Below are 18,171 nucleotides of genomic sequence, written 5' to 3'. Positions count from 1 at the left end.
ATAATTTTGCATTGTATATTAATTGTATAACGTTTGTTAATTTTGTGACAATAAAGATTTATTTTAAAGTTAAAGGTTCTCGTCCGATCACCGAAGTTAAGCAACATTGGGCACAGTCAGTACTTGGATGGGTGACCGCTTGGGAACACTGTGTGCGGTTGCCTTTTTATATTAAAAATATAAATTATTTTTCTTCTTTTCTTTTTTTTTACACACCATATATAAATATATGTTATTTAGAAATGTAAACCTTTTATATTATTCGTCAACAAATAAATATTATTTTTTGTATAAAATTTTATTGCATTTATAACTCATATCATGGTTACTTTAAAGCGAGAAGTTTTTTTAATATTTCAAATGAATATAAAATAATATAAATTTTATGAAATTTATTTATTTTTAGAAATAGCAATCGCTTATAATTATAACAAAATTTTAATAATGTTTAATTTTATTTCAATAATTTATATATATATATATATATATATATATATATATATATATATATATATATATATTTTTTAATAAAAATAATATACTCTTATTTAATAATATATGTTGGTCCTATATATAGGACCGAAAATATTTCTTATTTGTTTTTTTTTTTTTAAATTGTCATTTAAAACGCTTATGCACGTTCTCCACGAATACGTCTTGCCAATTGTATATCCTTAGGCATAATTGTAACACGCTTTGCATGAATTGCGCATAAATTGGTATCTTCAAATAAACCTACTAAATAGGCTTCACTAGCTTCTTGTAATGCCATAACAGCTGAACTTTGGAAACGTAAATCGGTTTTAAAATCTTGTGCAATTTCACGTACTAAACGTTGGAATGGTAATTTACGAATTAACAATTCAGTGCTTTTTTGATAACGACGAATTTCTCGTAAAGCTACTGTACCAGGACGATATCTGTGTGGTTTTTTTACTCCACCAGTTGCTGGTGCACTTTTACGTGCAGCTTTCGTTGCTAATTGTTTTCTTGGTGCTTTACCACCAGTTGATTTACGTGCAGTTTGCTTGGTTCTAGCCATTTTCAAATAATAATGTTTTTACAAAAAAACACACAATTTTAAAAATTATATTCGACAATTTGATACTACAAAGTCAAATGTTTAAATGCGAAATAAATGTGTTGTATTTATATTTATATGAAATTTCAAAATTTTTGTTGTCATATCCTATTGGATAGCTATCAGAGTATGGACTAATCAAATTGTATAGGCGTGGCTTAAAAAATCTTTAATGCTTTATATAAAAAGGCACAATTGTACCGGCGCTCACATACATTACAATACTTGTGAGGTTAACACACGTGTTATCCGTTCGTTAAAATATTGTAAATAATTTTTTATTAAAATGACTGGCAGAGGAAAAGGTGGAAAGGGTCTTGGAAAAGGGGGTGCAAAACGTCATAGAAAAGTTTTGCGTGATAATATCCAAGGTATTACAAAACCTGCAATTCGTCGTTTAGCACGACGAGGTGGAGTAAAACGTATCTCTGGTTTAATTTATGAAGAAACACGTGGTGTACTTAAAGTATTCCTTGAAAATGTTATTCGGGATGCTGTTACATATACTGAACACGCAAAACGTAAAACAGTTACAGCTATGGATGTTGTATATGCATTAAAACGACAAGGTCGTACTTTGTATGGTTTTGGAGGTTAAGAAAATATAATAATTTACTTAAAATATTTAGTAAATTTATTAAAGAATATTTAATACATCCGATAAATTTAAACAGGCTTTCCTTTTTGGGAAGCCACTAATTTTATTTATATAAGAGTAAATAAATTTGTTAATAAATATAACATATTATATAATTTGTTTACAACAAATTATTTTGTTTATAACATACATTACCAAATATTTTTATTTATTTTTTTTTTTTATTGTAATATATCTGCAATAATAACTTATAATTTGTATATTATCTATTTTATTTTACAATAACTTATTGAATTTTTGAAAAAATTTTATTATAAATTAATATACTATTATATTTTTTATATATACAAGTTAAGAGTAACAAGTATCGATAGGAGATTATCGAATTTATAACTAATAAAACATTTCGCCTTAATCAAAGAAAATAAAGATTTTGCTATACCATTTTTTATACTTTCAATAAATAATTTATTATTAAATTTTTATTATTTCATTTATTTTTTAAAATTATTAAAAATATTTTTCTAATAATTATAAGCGTACATAAACAAGTAGTAAATGTAAAATGAAAATAATAAAGGTAATGTAATGCATTTGCATTACACTGATTTACGATATATATTCCGCGATATCCTTTATTATATTTAAAATTAATAATATTGATATACTAATAATAGATATATTCAAGCTATTAATATATAAAATTTTATATTAAATATGATATTAATAATTGTTTATTTTATTTTTTTGTATATATAAAAATAATTTACTCTTATTTAAAAAATTTGATGGCTCTCTTAAAAAGAGAGCCGTTTTTATATGTTGATGTATTTTTATGTTATCAATTAAATAATATTTTCGATTTATTTATTTTGAACTTGTATATTTTGTAACAGCTTTAGTACCTTCACTAACAGCGTGCTTTGCCAATTCACCAGGTAATAATAATCGAACTGCGGTTTGAATTTCCCGACTTGTGATTGTTGAACGTTTATTATAATGTGCTAAACGTGATGCTTCAGCAGCAATACGTTCAAAAATATCATTAACAAAACTGTTCATGATACTCATAGCTTTACTAGAGATACCAGTATCAGGATGCACTTGTTTTAATACTTTGTAAATGTAAATTGCATATGATTCCTTGCGCTTCCTCTTCTTTTTCTTATCACTCTTTGATATATTTTTTTGAGCTTTGCCAGCTTTTTTTGCTTCTTTTCCACTTGTTTTTGGTGGCATTGTTACAAACAATTAATATACACAGATAGTTACAGAACACCAGTCAGTATATGTATGAGCGTGTCGTGTATACAACTAGCGTATTATATACGCGAAGATGGATATAACAATAAAAATGAATACTACTCTCTGATTGGCTGAAAATAATACTATAAGGTGATTGGTTTATTTTTAAAGTTTTATATTTTATAAATATTATAAATTAAAATACCCAAATAACATTTTAAACATTTATGTTACAATCCCCGTAACGTACACATCTGTGTGATTATATTTACAAAAAAAAGTATTAATTAAATAAATTTATTCGCTATGTCTGGACGAGGTAAAGGTGGTAAAGTAAAGGGAAAGGCAAAGTCAAGATCAAGCCGAGCAGGATTACAATTTCCTGTTGGAAGAATTCACAGATTATTACGAAAAGGAAATTATGCTGAACGAGTAGGTGCTGGTGCCCCAGTATATTTGGCTGCTGTTATGGAATATTTGGCTGCAGAAGTTCTCGAGTTAGCTGGTAATGCTGCCCGTGATAACAAAAAAACACGTATCATTCCACGTCATTTACAATTGGCAATTCGTAATGATGAAGAATTAAATAAATTATTATCTGGTGTAACAATTGCTCAAGGTGGTGTATTACCAAACATTCAAGCAGTGTTATTACCAAAGAAAACTGAAAAGAAAGCATAAATTAAAAACATTGCATTAATTTTTATAATAATAATACATCGATCATAGGCCTTTTAATAAAAGGCCACAAATTTATTTAAAATAAGAGTAAAAATTATTTTTATAAATAATATATTATAATATTTTTTTAAAGAATCAATTTAAATAATTATAAATTAATGATTCTTTTTTTTTTTTCTTTTTTTATATGTTATTATGGAAATAATTCATCATATTATGATGACATTTAGGTAACATATTATAAGAATATTCATAAAATATTATCAAAATAATATTGTATTATGATGATATTTAGACAAAATATTATAAGAATATACACAAAATATTATCAAAATAATATCATTAGATAACAAAACTGTTCATGATACTCATACCTTTACTAGAGATAAAAGTATCAGGATGCACTTGTATTAATACATATTATCACAACATCACAAAATATTTTTTAAAAGGAAAAATTTTTTTAAAATTATTATAAAATTTGATTGAATTAAATTTCAATTTATTTTTTTAATAATTAAAGAAAAAAAAAAAAAAGCATATAAACTTTCTATTGAAAATGTTATTTTAAACTAGATGGCCAAGTGAACTTCGTTACACAAACAATATATGACGTATTCGTTATTTAAATAATCAGTATCCTTTGATATTATATCAATACGTTACTCTCTTCTTTTGATACATATTAATAAAATTTCAATTTATAAGATTTTATGTCAATTATATAAATAATATTATAAATTTTCTAAATACATAAGTTAAGTAACAAAAAATTTGAATAACAAGATAAATTTATATATTATGTTTTAATACTCGATACTATAATATATCGCATCCGTTACCAATTATTCGGTATCCTTTGATTTATACACAGAATGAACTAAAAATATATATCAAATTTATTTTATTTATTTATATATTTAATATTATTATTATTATTTTATATTACAAAGTTTCTTAACGAAGCTTACAATGATTTCTCATATCGTACTTAACAAAATTATTTAGATCATATAAAATTTAAATTGTTAAAAAATTTGTATATTTATTATTATTATTATTTATTTTTATTAAAATTACATAACATAAAATTAATAATATTTTAATAATTATATAAATTAATTCTTATTTAAAATAATCTTATATTAATCTCAACAAATACTCTAATAATATATTTTGTCATAAATTTTTTTATATTTAAAATAAATATTATAATATATAAATACTTATATCAGTATAAAATTTCTTTATATAATTATGAAAAAATTAATTTAATAGTTAATTATTGATATTAATGCATAAATAAAAGTATTTTCTAATGAAATATATTTTGTCAATGTTCGATTAACACATTTCATAATAATACGTTTTCATTATTGACAAAAAAAGTTTTTCTAAAAATGAAATCTTATACTATAATATATATATTTATATATTAAATTTTTTAATTATTTATATACTAATAATTTATAATAAATCGATATTAAATAAAAAATAAAAATATATACTTTTTAAGTTTACCTTAAAAATATTATTGTTTTGTATGATTGAAATAATTAATATTAAACTATGTTTATTAATAATTGTTAATAAAAAAATTAAATATATTTTAATTTATAAAATAAATATTATTATTAAATTTATAATTTATTATTTTATATATTATAGAAATTGAAAAAATAAATCATGTTTACTACGACAGTAAATTAGAAATACTATTTAATTTTTATGTGTTTTCTACATGGTACTTTGACTTACATAGGGACTTATATTATTGTGAATAATGATATAATTGAAAACCTTTATTTTTTATTTGATAGAATTATTATATTTTATCATTTAAATATTTATAATAAATACATTATTTTTATAAAGTAAAAAAATATGGCCGAAGAAAATTCTACAGCTGTTGCAGCAACTGCGGTTACTGCTGCTTCTACAACACCAACAAAAAAAGCAACAGCTTCTGGTGCTAAACGTACAAAACAACATTCAAAACCAACACATCCACGTACATCAGAAATGGTTGTTAACGCAATTAAAAATTTAAAAGAACGTGGTGGTTCATCATTACAAGCAATTAAAAAATATTTAGCTGCAAATTATAAAGTGGATTCTGATAAAATTTCACCATTTATTAAAAAATATTTAAAAGCTGCTGTAACTGAGGGAGCCTTGGTACAAACTAAAGGTAAAGGTGCATCTGGTTCATTCAAATTGGCTGCTTCCGCTTCATCTAATTCTTCAGCTAAATCAAAAGTATCCAAAAAAGAAAGTGGAGCAAAAGGTTCAGCAAAGAGTGCTAAAAGTAAACGGGCACCAAAAGAAAAGAAAGCCACAACTACATCATTGGCAGCCAAAAAGCCTAAAGCAAAAAAAGCGACTCCATCATCATCAACTGCTGCTAAAAAAGTTACTGCAAAATCATCAGCGGCATCAAAAAAAGCACCAGTTAAAGCAAAACCAGCAAAAAGTACAAAATCCGCTGCCAAAAGTAGCCCTGCTCGTAAACCGAAAGCACCAAAAGCTAAGAAAGCTTCTGTTGCCAAATCATCTCCTACAAAAATTAAAAAAGCAGCACCAAAAAAGAAATGATCTGTTACTTTAATAATATATTGAAATATTTCATTATTTTTGCTAAAAAATGAAAATAACATAGGCCTTAATACAGGCCACAAATTAATATTTGATAAGAGTAAATTATTTTTTGTATAAATATTTTATAAAATAATAGTTTAGAAACATTTGCCACAGTCAGTACCACGGATGGGTGGCCACTTGAGAATACTGTGTGCGGTTGCATTTTTATTTAAAATATATGGTATAATAAATAAGTATATATTTAAATTGATTACTTCATTGAAAATTTTAATAATATACTTTAATATTAATGATATTTATGAAAAATATATATTTGTAAAAATTTTCATTTATTACTGGCAACAGCCATACCACGTTGAAAACACCGGTTCTCGTCCCATTATCTGTACAGCGTTCATACCGTACAGTACAGTGAATTGTTGAAGCAAATTATTGTATAACTACATTCAAAGCGAAAACAATTTCATACACACACCTACAGAACAAGTTAAATCAAATATAAAAAAGTATAAAAACAAACTACAAAATAAGTGACGGGCGTAGCCAAACAAAAAAAAGGGGGCGACCTAGTCGCTCCCCTGCTATCACTAAAATTTTAAAAGTGCAACCCGATGACGTCGGAATACAACAAAGCACCGAAGAAGAAGCCAACAAAATAGAAAAAATAGTTAGTGAAAATAGCGAGAACACAAGTGCAGTGCCTCCAAGAATGGAAAACCAAAACAAAAACAATATACAAAACATTTTCAAAAAACAAACAGAAGTGCAAGTGCAAGTGCCCACAAAAAACAGATTTAATCCCCTAACCACTGAAGAAGGTCAAACAGAGGAAGATGTGGAACAAGAAGGCACAGACCCAAAAGAAATTAATGAAAATGACAAAAACACAGAAAGGACACAAGGAGGTAAGAATAAACCACCTCCAATTGTTATACACAGCACTCCAAATAACCATAAGGAGTTCATGGAGCAAATAAAGGAACATGTGAAAAAGGGATTCCATGTGAAATACACGTTCAAAAAAACGAATCTATTCATCCATGACTCAAATGAATATAAAAACTACGTCAAAATTCTAGACAACGAAAACATGGAGTTCCATACATACACGGAAAGGACAGAAAAACACCACGCCTTCGTATTGGTCGGGCTACCAAGAGGAATCGACGAAGAGGAAATTAAGCAAGACATAGAGAAATGCCTCAAAACAAACATTATTAAAGTATATCCAATGAGATCCTCCTACAGATCTCTATATCTTGTGATCACCGGACAAAGCACGTCCCTAAAACAACTAACCCAAGAAGTTAAATATGTGTACAACGTAAAAATTACCTGGGAAAGGCACAGGAACGCCAAACTAATTATCCAGTGTCACAGATGTCAGGCCTGGTCACATGCCACTACGAACTGTAGAATGAACCCAAAGTGCCTAAAATGCGCAGGACCTCACTGGAGCCGTGACTGTACAATAAAAGAAAACACGGAAGAAAATAAAAAACTTTTAAAATGTGCAAACTGTGAAAAAAACCACCCGGCAAACTCTACAGAATGCCGAATTTATATCAACAAAATCGAGCAGATAGAAAGGAGAAGAAAAACAAACACGGTCCCTGTAAGAAATCAACAAAAATTCGTGCCAGCACCACTACCTCCAACAAATCCCTGGGCAATGGGATACACATTCACTCAAAATGATAGACCCACCCAAGTGTACGCTCATGTACACAGCCAAGCACCAACACAAACAACATCCATATCTACTACTACTAACATAAACAATTTGGTAAGTGAGTTTGACACATTAAACAAATTAATAGATGTAGAAAGAATGCTAAAATATGTAAAAGACCTAAACCATGACCTTATGAAATGCAAAAACGAATTAGAGAAATTCATGGTTTTCAACAACTTTTGCACAAAAAATTTTAGCCAATGTCCGCCGTAAAATGTGCGACATGGAATGCTAATGGGCTACGCCAAAACCTTGGTGAACTTAGATCGTTCATCAGAGAACAAAAGGTGGACATTATGATGATAAATGAAACCAAATTATCAGGAGAACATAAAATAAAAATTAGAAATTTTAATATAATTAGGAAAGATAGAACAACACAAGGCGGAGGTGTAGCAATAATAATAAAAAATAGCATTCCGTTTCGCACATTTGAAATCAATGGTTCCGTATCCATAGAATGCGTCGGAATCGAACTATTAAATAATATAAAAATTATTGCAGTGTATAACACTCCCGCTAACAAGTTCCCCATGGAGGACCTAGCAAAATTGTTCAGGATGGGTAACAAAATATTAGTAATAGGTGATCTTAATGCTCGCCATACGGCATGGAAGAATCATGTATCAAACACAAACGGACGAACATTACATAAATTCACTAACGACAATAACATCGTCATCCAACACACAGACAACCCCACACATTTTCCAACTAACGGAATGACACCCACCTTCATTGATCTTGTGATTAATAAAAATGTTAACAACATCACGCACCCAACCTCAATACCAGAGTTATCATCAGACCACAACCCGGTAATATTTAAAATTACAAACTTAAATAAAGACAACACCAAACACATTGTCACTTCCTATAAATCAACCGATTGGGCAGAGTTTAGAAAAAAATTAAATTCAACAATAAAAATCAATAATAAAATAAACAATGCCCAAGAAGTTGATCAGGAAATAGATAACTTCACAAAAGGGGTGCAACAAGTCCAAAAAGCTCACAGCCGACGGGTCGTGATAGTTGATAACAGGTATCTCCCTGATGATAACACAAAAAACTTAATCAAATATAAAAATGCGATGAGGAAACTGTACCAAAAAAGATTTATACCAGGCCTCAAAGCAGATATAAACAAAATCACGAAAATGATCAGGAGGAACATTAAAAACAAGATCAATGAACAGTGGGAAAAAACACTAACGGACTTACGACCCGGTGACAGAACAATGTGGCGAATAACGAAGACGTTTAAAAAACCGAGACAACAAATCCCCACAATCACCACGAACGATAATAATTACATGACGGACAAAGACAAAGCTGACATAATAAGTGAAACTTTAGAGGAGATCCAGACTAACGAACAGACTACTCCACTAGAAGAGGACATAAAACGAAGAATACATGAATTCTTTCATACCACACAAACACCACAAAACAACACCAAAATAAAGCTCACAACCCCCCAAGAAATTAAAAACATAATTAAAACCCTCCCAAATAACAAAGCCCCAGGACAAGACGGGATAGACACCAAAATAATCAAAAACTTTACCACCAAAGCTATAGTACAACTTCAGTACATAATAAATGCAATCCTGAGGATAGGATACTTCCCTGAGTCCTGGAGAACGGCAATAGTGATCCCAGTACCGAAACCTAACAAGGATCATAGTAATCCCAAAAATTACAGACCAATAAGCCTCCTGAGCACGCTGTCCAAGATAGCGGAAAAAGTCATTTTGGAAAGAATAAACAAGATAAGTCAGTCCAAAAATATAATAATACACGAACAATTCGGATTCAGAAGTGGTCATGGCACTTGCATGCAAGTTGCCAGAATAGCAAGTGACATAATACAAAATTTTAACAAAAGTAACGTCACGGCCATGGCCCTTCTGGATATTGAGAAAGCCTTTGACACGGTATATATTGATGGACTGATTTACAAACTAATAAATTATGACTTCCCAAGATGGCTAATAGCACTACTGGACAGTTACCTCAGAGGAAGGGGATTCTATGTAAAAATAAACAACAGCACATCGGAACTCCGACACCCAAAAGCAGGTGTGCCACAAGGATCGGTACTTGGGCCCATATTGTTCACCTACTTTATTAATGATATCCCAAAATTTGCCAAAACAAAAACTGCGATATACGCGGATGACACTGCCGTGTACGCCCACTCCTTTAGTGCTCAGGTGGCAACAAAACAACTACAAATACACCTGGATATGATACTAAAGTTTGCCAGGGACTGGAAAATCAAAATAAATAACAGCAAAACTGAACATATAATTTTTAGCAAAAAATTTACAAATGTCAAAATCTACGATCCACTTAAGGTAGACGGCGTAGCCATAGTCCCTGCCAAGCACAAAGTAAAGTACCTAGGTGTGTACCTTGACAAAACATTATCGTTTGTCCCACATATCAACCACCTGATCAGTAAAGGAAATGGGTGTATACGACAACTTTACCCACTCCTGAACAAATACAGCAAACTCAGCACCAAAAATAAAAAAATGTTATACACTGCAATAATAAGACCAACTATAACCTACGGAGCCCCTGTGTGGAACAGCGTTTCAGACACGACATATCTAAGACTGCAACGTATACAGAACAAATGCCTCCGACTTACACTAAACAAAGATAGATACGCTAGAATACAAGACATACATAGAGAGACAGACATACCGACAATCAAAGACTATACCAAACATGTAACGCATTCTTTCTACACTAAGTTGATTAAAAACAGCTACTTAACCAAAAATATGGTGAAGTCAAACTCACTAACCAAAAAACACAAACAAATATATACAAAATATTTAAATAATGTATAACAAAATATTTTACAGTAAATAATAAAGATAAAATACCCATTCCTTACAAGAGCCTGTGGCGTCGTGCCAGCGTTCCCGACTGGCACTCCGAAAGCAGGCGTTCAAGTCCCACGCAAGGCATTAAATTTTTTAATTTTTTCATTTTTTCATTTTTTCATTTTTCTTTTTTTCTTTTCTTTTTAAATCTAATTTTACATGCAAAAACACATAGGCAATGGGCAATATAAGTTTGCCACAGCTATTGCCTAAAACATAAAACAGGTTTTTAAAAATTTTCCTGTAAAGAGCATATCAACAAAAATTAACTTAACATATACCTGCTCAAACAAATAAATTAAATATCATAAGCATAATTGCGACACAGCAATCTGCATGAAAGAAAAATAAGTTAGGATGAAAGCCTTTTAAGGCTAATAACCTATAATAGTAAATAAAAGTTTTGTAATATATGTTATGTATGTAATGTATTGTATTTTTAAATGTTGATTAATAAACTGTTTTTGAATTTGAATTTGGTTCTCGTCCGATCACCGAAGTTAAGCAACATTGGGCACAGTCAGTACTTGGATGGGTGACCGCTTGGGAACACTGTGTGCGGTTGCCTTTTTATATTAAAAATATAAATTATTTTTCTTCTTTTCTTTTTTTTTACACACCATATATAAATATATGTTATTTAGAAATGTAAACCTTTTATATTATTCGTCAACAAATAAATATTATTTTTTGTATAAAATTTTATTGCATTTATAACTCATATCATGGTTACTTTAAAGCGAGAAGTTTTTTTAATATTTCAAATGAATATAAAATAATATAAATTTTATGAAATTTATTTATTTTTAGAAATAGCAATCGCTTATAATTATAACAAAATTTTAATAATGTTTAATTTTATTTCAATAATTTATATATATATATATATATATATTTTTTAATAAAAATAATATACTCTTATTTAATAATATATGTTGGTCCTATATATAGGACCGAAAATATTTCTTATTTGTTTTTTTTTTTTTTAAATTGTCATTTAAAACGCTTATGCACGTTCTCCACGAATACGTCTTGCCAATTGTATATCCTTAGGCATAATTGTAACACGCTTTGCATGAATTGCGCATAAATTGGTATCTTCAAATAAACCTACTAAATAGGCTTCACTAGCTTCTTGTAATGCCATAACAGCTGAACTTTGGAAACGTAAATCGGTTTTAAAATCTTGTGCAATTTCACGTACTAAACGTTGGAATGGTAATTTACGAATTAACAATTCAGTACTTTTTTGATAACGACGAATTTCTCGTAAAGCTACTGTACCAGGACGATATCTGTGTGGTTTTTTTACTCCACCAGTTGCTGGTGCACTTTTACGTGCAGCTTTCGTTGCTAATTGTTTTCTTGGTGCTTTACCACCAGTTGATTTACGTGCAGTTTGCTTGGTTCTAGCCATTTTCAAATAATAATGTTTTTACAAAAAAACACACAATTTTAAAAATTATATTCGACAATTTGATACTACAAAGTCAAATGTTTAAATGCGAAATAAATGTGTTGTATTTATATTTATATGAAATTTCAAAATTTTTGTTGTCATATCCTATTGGATAGCTATCAGAGTATGGACTAATCAAATTGTATAGGCGTGGCTTAAAAAATCTTTAATGCTTTATATAAAAAGGCACAATTGTACCGGCGCTCACATACATTACAATACTTGTGAGGTTAACACACGTGTTATCCGTTCGTTAAAATATTGTAAATAATTTTTTATTAAAATGACTGGCAGAGGAAAAGGTGGAAAGGGTCTTGGAAAAGGGGGTGCAAAACGTCATAGAAAAGTTTTGCGTGATAATATCCAAGGTATTACAAAACCTGCAATTCGTCGTTTAGCACGACGAGGTGGAGTAAAACGTATCTCTGGTTTAATTTATGAAGAAACACGTGGTGTACTTAAAGTATTCCTTGAAAATGTTATTCGGGATGCTGTTACATATACTGAACACGCAAAACGTAAAACAGTTACAGCTATGGATGTTGTATATGCATTAAAACGACAAGGTCGTACTTTGTATGGTTTTGGAGGTTAAGAAAATATAATAATTTACTTAAAATATTTAGTAAATTTATTAAAGAATATTTAATACATCCGATAAATTTAAACAGGCTTTCCTTTTTGGGAAGCCACTAATTTTATTTATATAAGAGTAAATAAATTTGTTAATAAATATAACATATTATATAATTTGTTTACAACAAATTATTTTGTTTATAACATACATTACCAAATATTTTTATTTATTTTTTTTTTTTTTATTGTAATATATCTGCAATAATAAATTATAATTTGTATATTATCTATTTTATTTTACAATAACTTATTGAATTTTTGAAAAAATTTTATTATAAATTAATATACTATTATATTTTTTATATATACAAGTTAAGAGTAACAAGTATCGATAGGAGATTATCGAATTTATAACTAATAAAACATTTCGCCTTAATCAAAGAAAATAAAGATTTTGCTATACCATTTTTTATACTTTCAATAAATAATTTATTATTAAATTTTTATTATTTCATTTATTTTTTAAAATTATTAAAAATATTTTTCTAATAATTATAAGCGTACATAAACAAGTAGTAAATGTAAAATGAAAATAATAAAGGTAATGTAATGCATTTGCATTACACTGATTTACGATATATATTCCGCGATATCCTTTATTATATTTAAAATTAATAATATTGATATACTAATAATAGATATATTCAAGCTATTAATATATAAAATTTTATATTAAATATGATATTAATAATTGTTTATTTTATTTTTTTGTATATATAAAAATAATTTACTCTTATTTAAAAAATTTGATGGCTCTCTTAAAAAGAGAGCCGTTTTTATATGTTGATGTATTTTTATGTTATCAATTAAATAATATTTTCGATTTATTTATTTTGAACTTGTATATTTTGTAACAGCTTTAGTACCTTCACTAACAGCGTGCTTTGCCAATTCACCAGGTAATAATAATCGAACTGCGGTTTGAATTTCCCGACTTGTGATTGTTGAACGTTTATTATAATGTGCTAAACGTGATGCTTCAGCAGCAATACGTTCAAAAATATCATTAACAAAACTGTTCATGATACTCATAGCTTTACTAGAGATACCAGTATCAGGATGCACTTGTTTTAATACTTTGTAAATGTAAATTGCATATGATTCCTTGCGCTTCCTCTTCTTTTTCTTATCACTCTTTGATATATTTTTTTGAGCTTTGCCAGCTTTTTTTGCTGCTTTTCCACTTGTTTTTGGTGGCATTGTTACAAACAATTAATATACACAGATAGTTACAGAACACCAGTCAGTATATGTATGAGCGTGTCGTGTATACAACTAGCGTATTATATACGCGAAGATGGATATAACAATAAAAATGAATACTACTCTCTGATTGGCTAAAAATAATACTATAAGGTGATTGGTTTATTTTTAAAGTTTTATATTTTATAAATATTATAAATTAAAATACCCAAATAACATTTTAAACATTTATGTTACAATCCCCGTAACGTACACATCTGTGTGATTATATTTACAAAAAAAAATATTAATTAAATAAATTTATTCGCTATGTCTGGACGAGGTAAAGGTGGTAAAGTAAAGGGAAAGGCAAAGTCAAGATCAAGCCGAGCAGGATTACAATTTCCTGTTGGAAGAATTCACAGATTATTACGAAAAGGAAATTATGCTGAACGAGTAGGTGCTGGTGCCCCAGTATATTTGGCTGCTGTTATGGAATATTTGGCTGCAGAAGTTCTCGAGTTAGCTGGTAATGCTGCCCGTGATAACAAAAAAACACGTATCATTCCACGTCATTTACAATTGGCAATTCGTAATGATGAAGAATTAAATAAATTATTATCTGGTGTAACAATTGCTCAAGGTGGTGTATTACCAAACATTCAAGCAGTGTTATTACCAAAGAAAACTGAAAAGAAAGCATAAATTAAAAACATTGCATTAATTTTTATAATAATAATACATCGATCATAGGCCTTTTAATAAAAGGCCACAAATTTATTTAAAATAAGAGTAAAAATTATTTTTATAAATAATATATTATAATATTTTTTTAAAGAATCAATTTAAATAATTATAAATTAATGATTCTTTTTTTTTTTTTCTTTTTTTATATGTTATTATGGAAATAATTCATCATATTTTGATGACATTTAGGTAACATATTATAAGAATATTCATAAAATATTATCAAAATAATATTGTATTATGATGATATTTAGACAAAATATTATAAGAATATACACAAAATATTATCAAAATAATATCATTAGATAACAAAACTGTTCATGATACTCATACCTTTACTAGAGATAAAAGTATCAGGATGCACTTGTATTAATACATATTATCACAACATCACAAAATATTTTTTAAAAGGAAAAATTTTTTTAAAATTATTATAAAATTTGATTGAATTAAATTTCAATTTATTTTTTTAATAATTAAAGAAAAAAAAAAAACAAAGCATATAAACTTTCTATTGAAAATGTTATTTTAAACTAGATGGCCAAGTGAACTTCGTTACACAAACAATATATGACGTATTCGTTATTTAAATAATCAGTATCCTTTGATATTATATCAATACGTTACTCTCTTCTTTTGATACATATTAATAAAATTTCAATTTATAAGATTTTATGTCAATTATATAAATAATATTATAAATTTTCTAAATACATAAGTTAAGTAACAAAAAATTTGAATAACAAGATAAATTTATATATTATGTTTTAATACTCGATACTATAATATATCGCATCCGTTACCAATTATTCGGTATCCTTTGATTTATACACAGAATGAACTAAAAATATATATCAAATTTATTTTATTTATTTATATATTTAATATTATTATTATTATTTTATATTACAAAGTTTCTTAACGAAGCTTACAATGATTTCTCATATCGTACTTAACAAAATTATTTAGATCATATAAAATTTAAATTGTTAAAAAATTTGTATATTTATTATTATTATTATTTATTTTTATTAAAATTACATAACATAAAATTAATAATATTTTAATAATTATATAAATTAATTCTTATTTAAAATAATCTTATATTAATCTCAACAAATACTCTAATAATATATTTTGTCATAAATTTTTTTATATTTAAAATAAATATTATAATATATAAATACTTATATCAGTATAAAATTTCTTTATATAATTATGAAAAAATTAATTTAATAGTTAATTATTGATATTAATGCATAAATAAAAGTATTTTCTAATGAAATATATTTTGTCAATGTTCGATTAACACATTTCATAATAATACGTTTTCATTATTGACAAAAAAAGTTTTTCTAAAAATGAAATCTTATACTATAATATATATATTTATATATTAAATTTTTTAATTATTTATATACTAATAATTTATAATAAATCGATATTAAATAAAAAATAAAAATATATACTTTTTAAGTTTACCTTAAAAATATTATTGTTTTGTATGATTGAAATAATTAATATTAAACTATGTTTATTAATAATTGTTAATAAAAAAATTAAATATATTTTAATTTATAAAATAAATATTATTATTAAATTTATAATTTATTATTTTATATATTATAGAAATTGAAAAAATAAATCATGTTTACTACGACAGTAAATTAGAAATACTATTTAATTTTTATGTGTTTTCTACATGGTACTTTGACTTACATAGGGACTTATATTATTGTGAATAATGATATAATTGAAAACCTTTATTTTTTATTTGATAGAATTATTATATTTTATCATTTAAATATTTATAATAAATACATTATTTTTATAAAGTAAAAAAATATGGCCGAAGAAAATTCTACAGCTGTTGCAGCAACTGCGGTTACTGCTGCTTCTACAACACCAACAAAAAAAGCAACAGCTTCTGGTGCTAAACGTACAAAACAACATTCAAAACCAACACATCCACGTACATCAGAAATGGTTGTTAACGCAATTAAAAATTTAAAAGAACGTGGTGGTTCATCATTACAAGCAATTAAAAAATATTTAGCTGCAAATTATAAAGTGGATTCTGATAAAATTTCACCATTTATTAAAAAATATTTAAAAGCTGCTGTAACTGAGGGAGCCTTGGTACAAACTAAAGGTAAAGGTGCATCTGGTTCATTCAAATTGGCTGCTTCCGCTTCATCTAATTCTTCAGCTAAATCAAAAGTATCCAAAAAAGAAAGTGGAGCAAAAGGTTCAGCAAAGAGTGCTAAAAGTAAACGGGCACCAAAAGAAAAGAAAGCCACAACTACATCATTGGCAGCCAAAAAGCCTAAAGCAAAAAAAGCGACTCCATCATCATCAACTGCTGCTAAAAAAGTTACTGCAAAATCATCAGCGGCATCAAAAAAAGCACCAGTTAAAGCAAAACCAGCAAAAAGTACAAAATCCGCTGCCAAAAGTAGCCCTGCTCGTAAACCGAAAGCACCAAAAGCTAAGAAAGCTTCTGTTGCCAAATCATCTCCTACAAAAATTAAAAAAGCAGCACCAAAAAAGAAATGATCTGTTACTTTAATAATATATTGAAATATTTCATTATTTTTGCTAAAAAATGAAAATAACATAGGCCTTAATACAGGCCACAAATTAATATTTGATAAGAGTAAATTATTTTTTGTATAAATATTTTATAAAATAATAGTTAAGAAACATTTGCCACAGTCAGTACCACGGATGGGTGGCCACTTGAGAATACTGTGTGCGGTTGCATTTTTATTTAAAATATATGGTATAATAAATAAGTATATATTTAAATTGATTACTTCATTGAAAATTTTAATAATATACTTTAATATTAATGATATTTATGAAAAATATATATTTGTAAAAATTTTCATTTATTACTGGCAACAGCCATACCACGTTGAAAACACCGGTTCTCGTCCGATCACCGAAGTTAAGCAACATTGGGCACAGTCAGTACTTGGATGGGTGACCGCTTGGGAACACTGTGTGCGGTTGCCTTTTTATATTAAAAATATAAATTATTTTTCTTCTTTTCTTTTTTTTTACACACCATATATAAATATATGTTATTTAGAAATGTAAACCTTTTATATTATTCGTCAACAAATAAATATTATTTTTTGTATAAAATTTTATTGCATTTATAACTCATATCATGGTTACTTTAAAGCGAGAAGTTTTTTTAATATTTCAAATGAATATAAAATAATATAAATTTTATGAAATTTATTTATTTTTAGAAATAGCAATCGCTTATAATTATAACAAAATTTTAATAATGTT

At 27.2% G+C, this 18,171-nt stretch overlaps 1 protein-coding gene and 1 non-coding gene across 2 annotated transcripts in view; both read left to right on the top strand.

Annotated features, from left to right (window-relative positions):
• The window catches only part of LOC123303483, a 65,163-nt gene that overhangs the window by 38,113 nt on the left and 8,879 nt on the right, over nucleotides 1–18,171 (top strand). The window lies entirely within an intron of this gene.
• On the top strand, nucleotides 17,768–17,886 carry LOC123303495. Its single transcript, XR_006535612.1, has one exon. It is a non-coding gene; the product is annotated as a 5S ribosomal RNA (ribosomal RNA).

This window comes from Chrysoperla carnea, assembly GCF_905475395.1.
Source record: "Chrysoperla carnea chromosome X unlocalized genomic scaffold, inChrCarn1.1 SUPER_X_unloc_1, whole genome shotgun sequence".
NCBI classification, from domain to species: domain Eukaryota; kingdom Metazoa; phylum Arthropoda; class Insecta; order Neuroptera; family Chrysopidae; genus Chrysoperla; species Chrysoperla carnea.
The sequence above is the reverse complement of the archived record's forward strand: the minus strand, read 5'-3'. Positions and strand labels throughout refer to the sequence as shown.